This window comes from Acomys russatus, chromosome 4 (genome assembly GCF_903995435.1).
Source record: "Acomys russatus chromosome 4, mAcoRus1.1, whole genome shotgun sequence".
NCBI lineage: Eukaryota > Metazoa > Chordata > Mammalia > Rodentia > Muridae > Acomys > Acomys russatus.
Genome location: NC_067140.1, coordinates 13,362,569 through 13,368,521, shown reverse-complemented (window position 1 = coordinate 13,368,521; position 5,953 = coordinate 13,362,569). Strand labels below are relative to the sequence as shown.

At 45.5% G+C, this 5,953-nt stretch overlaps 1 non-coding gene across 1 annotated transcript; it reads right to left on the bottom strand.

Moving 5' to 3' along the window:
- Positions 1–3,550: 3,550 nt before the first annotated feature.
- Trnak-cuu (transfer RNA lysine (anticodon CUU)) lies at positions 3,551–3,623 on the bottom strand. The gene has a single exon. It is a non-coding gene; the product is annotated as a tRNA-Lys (tRNA).
- Between the last annotated feature and the right edge of the window lie 2,330 nt (positions 3,624–5,953).

Here is a 5,953-nt window from a genome sequence, read left to right as displayed (position 1 = left end):
TCAATCTAGACTCTCTCCTCTCAAATAAATTTGCACTTTTACAAGTTGGAACCTTTGATGGGTGGAGTCTTGCCCTCAGGGCAATTTTCTATTGTCCTAGTGCAGAATTTAAGATTTCTCTTTAATGGTGTGAATGAACCTTGTTAACCATCACAGTTGGTTTCTGTATATCTACCTTGTCAGCAACTTTAAATATGCTTACATTACACACACACACACACACACACACACACACACACACACACCCCTACTCTTTCTAATAACCATTCCATAGACTGGATGTTACTCTCTCCTGGAATTTCCTCTGCCAAATAAATGTATACATTCCTTTTGGATCCAGTTTCTCTCAGATTTTCAAGACAGAGGCACAACGCAGCCAAATTCTTTGCCAGAAAATAACACGAATGGCCGCTAGTTCAGTTTTGACTACGGTCCTTATCCATCTCTGAACTATCGTAAGTAGGGCCTCCATTGTCCACATTTCTCTCAGCAGTCTGGTCTTCTAAACTCCCACTGAAATGATGCCTTAGGCCCTGCTTAGGACATTCAGGTGCTTCTCTAGTTTGCAGGTTCAAACTCATGCATCTCTTCCCACAAACCAGTTCCAAAGGCCTACAAACCTGAGCAGGTTTATCAGCAACAACCCCGCTCCTGGTACCAATTTCTACATCAGTTACTTTTCTTATTGTTATGATAATTACCTTAAAAAAAAAGTCCATGCAAATGTTTATTTTGGCTCACAGCTTGAAGGAATAGCTAGTCTTGGTGGGAATGGAGTGGCTGGTCACATTGCACCCACAATCAGGAAGCAGATAAATGCTGAAGCTCACTTGTTTCTTCCTATCTATTTAGCTAAGTTCGGAGCCCATAGAATGGTGTTTTTTTTTCCCATAATGGGTCTTCCCACCTCAGTTTAATCTCTCCAGAAGCATTCTCACAGGCATGCCCAGAGTCTCGGCTCCTAAGTGATTATAAATATTGTCAAGGCAGCAATCAATGCTAAGCATGGGTCCATGAGGTAAAGGGAGTTTCTCTGCTATGCACACAAGGAAGAAGAAACCAGGGAAGTAAAGTCGTGACACTTGTCTGCTATAGCAAGGCTTACAGATGCGACCTTAAAGATGGTATTATTTGAAATAAATGAATATGAATATCTGAAGTCGGGCTGCAGTCCTAGTTATTGGGGTTATGGGTGTGATGAAATAAGAGAATGCAGAGTTCAAGGGCAGTCGGACAACTTAATGAAAACCTGTCTCAATCCTTTAAAAAATGTAGCCTGGCATGGTGGCACATGCCTCTAATCCCAGCACTCAGGGAGGTAGAGGTGGGTGGATCTCTGTGAGTTCGAGGCCAGCCTGGTCTGCAAAGTGAGTCCAGGACAGCCAAGGCTATACAGAGAAACTCTGTCTCAGGAAAAAAAAAAAAAAAGATTAACCATTGAGATATAACAAGAATAAATTAATTTTAAAAAAAAAAAAAAAAAAGAAAAAAAAAAGTAAAAAAAAAAGTAAAAAGTAGGATGAGGATATAGACTGTGGCAGAGTACTTGCTCACCATGCACGAGGCTGTAGGTTCAACTCCTAGATCCCCTGCCCCTAAATATACACAATAACACACTAAATATGCAGAAGAGCTTCAGGTGAAAGTGACAGCCAGTTCCCCAGCTCCAGTCCCACCCCCCAGGGACATCTTGGTGATCATTTTGATTTTTTCCTCGATTATAAACTGCAGCGTTGTGGTCTGAGTCTTGGTGACCCTGCCACATCCCCAGTTCCTCTGTTGAAATCCTAGAGCCAATTCATAGTATTGGAGGTGGGGAGCTTTGGGAGGCGATGAGACCACGAAGGTGGGGACCTTGTAAGTGGAATTGGCCTCTTATGAGAGAGGACCACAGGAATTGTCATTCCGGCATAATGTGGCACCGTCTGTGCACTCGAAGGTGGGCCACACGACACTGAATCTTCTGCTTGATTTTGAATGTCCTGGTCCATAAATCTGTGAGAATAAAAATCTGTGGTTTATGAGTCATGCAGTTTATGATAGTTTGGTATAGCAGCCCAAAGGGGCAGAGGCAAACCTCTGGGCAACATGTTCTGAGCTCACCCTAAACTTCCCTTCTCCTCTCAGCTTTGCCTCTGATCACATGATTTTATGTACTTATTTGTGGTCCTGTTCCTTCTCATAAATGTGGTGAATGCAAACATTAGTTTCTTCTGTTGTGGGTTTACGTCAGGCTTTGTTTATTCACTCATCCCTGGTGAACACTTGGGTTGTTTCCCTCCCTGGTCACTGTGAGCAATGCTGTCAGGACGTGGAGGGATCATTTCTGGGGACCAGACACTGGAGAAGTGCTCTCTTTACTGCTGGGCTAATTCCCTAACCACCAATTTCAGAATTGGAATTGATGGACTATATGGCAATTTTATCTTTAATATTTGAGTGTGTGTGTGTGTGTGTGTGTGTGTGTGTGTGTGTGTGTGTGTGTGTGTGTAGCTGGATTTATAGGCAATTGTGAGCCAACCTCTGTGGGTGGGAACTGAACTTGAGTCCTCTGTAACAGTGGCAAGGGCTCTTAACCTCCCTTCCTTCGATTTTTACTTTTTTTTTTTTTTAAGATTTATTTATTTATTATTATGTATACAGTGCTCTGCTTGCATGTACTCCTGCAAGCCAGGAGAGGGCGCCATATCACATTACAGATGTTTATGAGCTACCTGTGGTTGCTGGGAATTGAACTCAGGACCTTTGGAAGAGCAGGTGGCGCTCTTAACCACTGAGCCATCTCTCCAGCCCCAGATTTTTACTTTTAAAAGGTAATTACCATTCTCTTTTCTTTAATGGCTCTTTTCATTTACAACACTAGTGCCCAAAGGCTCAATTTTACCATCTATGTTCTCTGATATATGTGTGTGTGTGTGTGTGTGTGTGTGTGTGTGTGTGTGTATTGTAAGCAAGCACAAGTGTTCTTGGGTGTGTATGTGCACACATGTGCAAATATGTGCATATGCAGTAGAAGGCGGGGGTTGATATTAAATGTCTTCCTTGGTTGCTCGCCACCTTATTTTTTGAGACAGGATCTCCCACTGAATCTGAACCTCACTGGTTCAGCTAGACTAGCTGACTGGAAAACTTAAAGAACTTAACCTCTCTTCAGCACCTCCCCCCCACCTCCCCTCCAGTCCGGGGTCACAGATGTGGCCTGTCATGCCAGGCTTTTATGCGGATGCTGAGAATCTGAACTCAGGTCCTCATGCTGCCCCAGCAAGTCCCTTACCAGCCACCTCCCCACCAGTCACCGTCCTTATCCATTTGAGGTGATGTCTCACTGTGCCTTTGGGTTCATTTACATAATTATCACCTTCATTTCTTTTTTTCTTTTTGTTTTTTGAGAGAAGGTTTCTCTGTGTAGCCTTGGCCGTCCTGGACTCACTTTGTAGACCAGGCTGGCCTCGAACTCACAGCGATCCGCCTGCCTCTGCCTCCCGAGTTCTGGGATTAAAGGCGTGCACCACCACGCCCGGCTAAAATGATAGTTTAGGATAATAATGAATGCCCAACGTGGAGCTCGAACCCACGTCCCTGAGATTAAGAGTCTCATGCTCTACTAACCGAGCTAGCCAGGCGCTTCATTTCTTAAAAGTAAGAAACAGTTCATATAAGAGCCATATCTTATAAGTACAGGTGAAACACTGTGTAAGCGTGTATGTGTGAAACCACTAACAGATGAAGATCTGGAACATTCTCAGTATAGCAGAGGTTTCTCACATGCTCCCTTCTAGTCTAAAGCCCTCACAGGCAACTACTTTTCAGGACTATGTGGCTTTTGCCCCCTCAACTAGTTTCAAACCTCTTACAGTGTCCTCTTAGGATTGCAGAGATGTTAACATTTTATGTACCCTCCTCACCTTTATCTTGGAGAGGGCGATTTCAGCATTGAACACTCCCCAAGTAGTGACATTCTCCCAGCTGCTTCCCCGCTCTCGATGAGTCTCTTTATCAAATCCACTTGCAGCTTTGTGACCAGGATGCTGCACAGCACAAGAGCTGCTGTCATCTCTCAGAGGTGAAAATACATAAGCCGAGCTCCTGGGACCCGAGTGGGAAATTGGAATGTCAGTGTGTTCGTTGATAACAAGAAAGAAAAGTGTTGAGCAGACAGGAATCATCTCCTCAGCTTGAAGACAGAGCCAAAGGAAAAGCCAAATGACACCCAGGAAGTAGCTGGTGGCCTGTGTCCATCCCACAGGTTCAGGTGAGAGCTGCCGGATGTCAGACATCGCTCTGGACACAGGGAGAAGAATGCATGAGAAGATGGGTCCTCATCCAGAGATCCCAAAGTGCATGGGAAAGCAGGCCCTGAATAGATGATCAGACTTCCAGGTTCAAGGCGGGGGGTGGGGGCGGGGGAAGACTTGCATATGTTAGGCTCTGCTTCTCTCTGAATTCAGTGAAATAACAGCCATAGACCTCGTAAAAGGCAATTCGCTAAGACAAAGGTCAACATATGATGACCTGGGCCTAAATCTAGCTTGCTGCTTACTCACCTGCAGTCCATAGGGTGGGGATAGTTGTACTTTTTCAAATGGCTGTAGAAAAGCAATCAAGGGTAGTGATATTTTATGACCAGTGAAAATGATGTAGCGTTTGGATTCGGGGCTCCTAAATCAAGTCTTTCGGATTGCGGCCACATGCCCCAGTGGGTGCTCCATGCATTGCTTGTGGCCGCTCTTCTGCTACAATGACAGAGACAGACCCATGTGGCAGGGACCTGTGCTAGGTAGAGTTTGCCAACCTCTGCCCCGTTCCATAGACCTTTATGCAGCGTGGGTTATGCACCGTCCTGTACAGCAGCCAGCCACTGCTGTGTGAGGCCACCAAACACTTTAAATATGGTTAGGAAAGATTTGAGCTGGACATCGATTTCAGGGTCAAGTACGTGCATGTGGCTTATGGCTACCATCTTCCACAGCACAGCATGGGGAGTGAGAAGGGTGTGTTGCTATGTACCAAGCATAGTGGAAGAGAGTGAGGAAGTGGGGTGGGGGGAGTTCCACACCACAAGCAGGTACCTAGTGGAAGCTCCTGAGTAGGGCTGAGAGCTCTGCCCAGTATCCCTGGCTTCTTCTAAGCTACATTTTAGAATTCCTGAATGGATGCTGAGATGTTTAGATGAAAAGATACTCTCCTTGGGAGGAATGTCCTCTTCCTTTTTTCTTTTCTTTCTTTCTTAATGTGCGTTAGTATGAATGTGTCAGATCCCTTGGTACTAGAGTTACAGACAGCTGTGAGCTACCATGTGGGTGCTGGGAATCGAACCCAGGTCCTTTGGAACAGCAGACAGTGCTCTTAACCACTGATCCATCTCTCCAGCCCTGGAATGTCCTTTTCTTAAAAGATGTTTTAAGAGTCTTTTATGGTGAATTTAACCAGCTCAAAAGCAAGGACGTAAAGATTCTGGAGCTGGATCCCCAGGACCCGTGGGAAAAGCTGGACAGGCCCTGCCCCTGTGATCCCGGCCCTGGGGAAGTGGAGACAAGGCAATCTCCAAATTGATGAGTTCCAGGCTTAGTGAGTGACCTTGTGGATGGACACACACACACACACACACACACACACACACACACACACACACACACACAGTATCCATGGTGCATGGATACACCATTGTTTGTGGTTATTAAGTTCTGCCCACATACACAGTTTTCTTTCTTTTTTAAAAAATTGTGCTTTTTATTGAGACAGGGTTTCTCTGTGTAGCCCTGGCTGTCCTAGACTCACTTTGTAGACCAGGCTGGCCTCGAACTCACAGCGATCCGCCTACTTCTGCCTCCCGAGTGCTGGGATTAAAGGCATGTGCCACCACTCACGCCCGGCATACACAATTTTCAATAGCCATGGGTCAATGTGCTTCCTACAGACAGCAAGGATTGGCATACGCTTGGGCAAAGTGTGG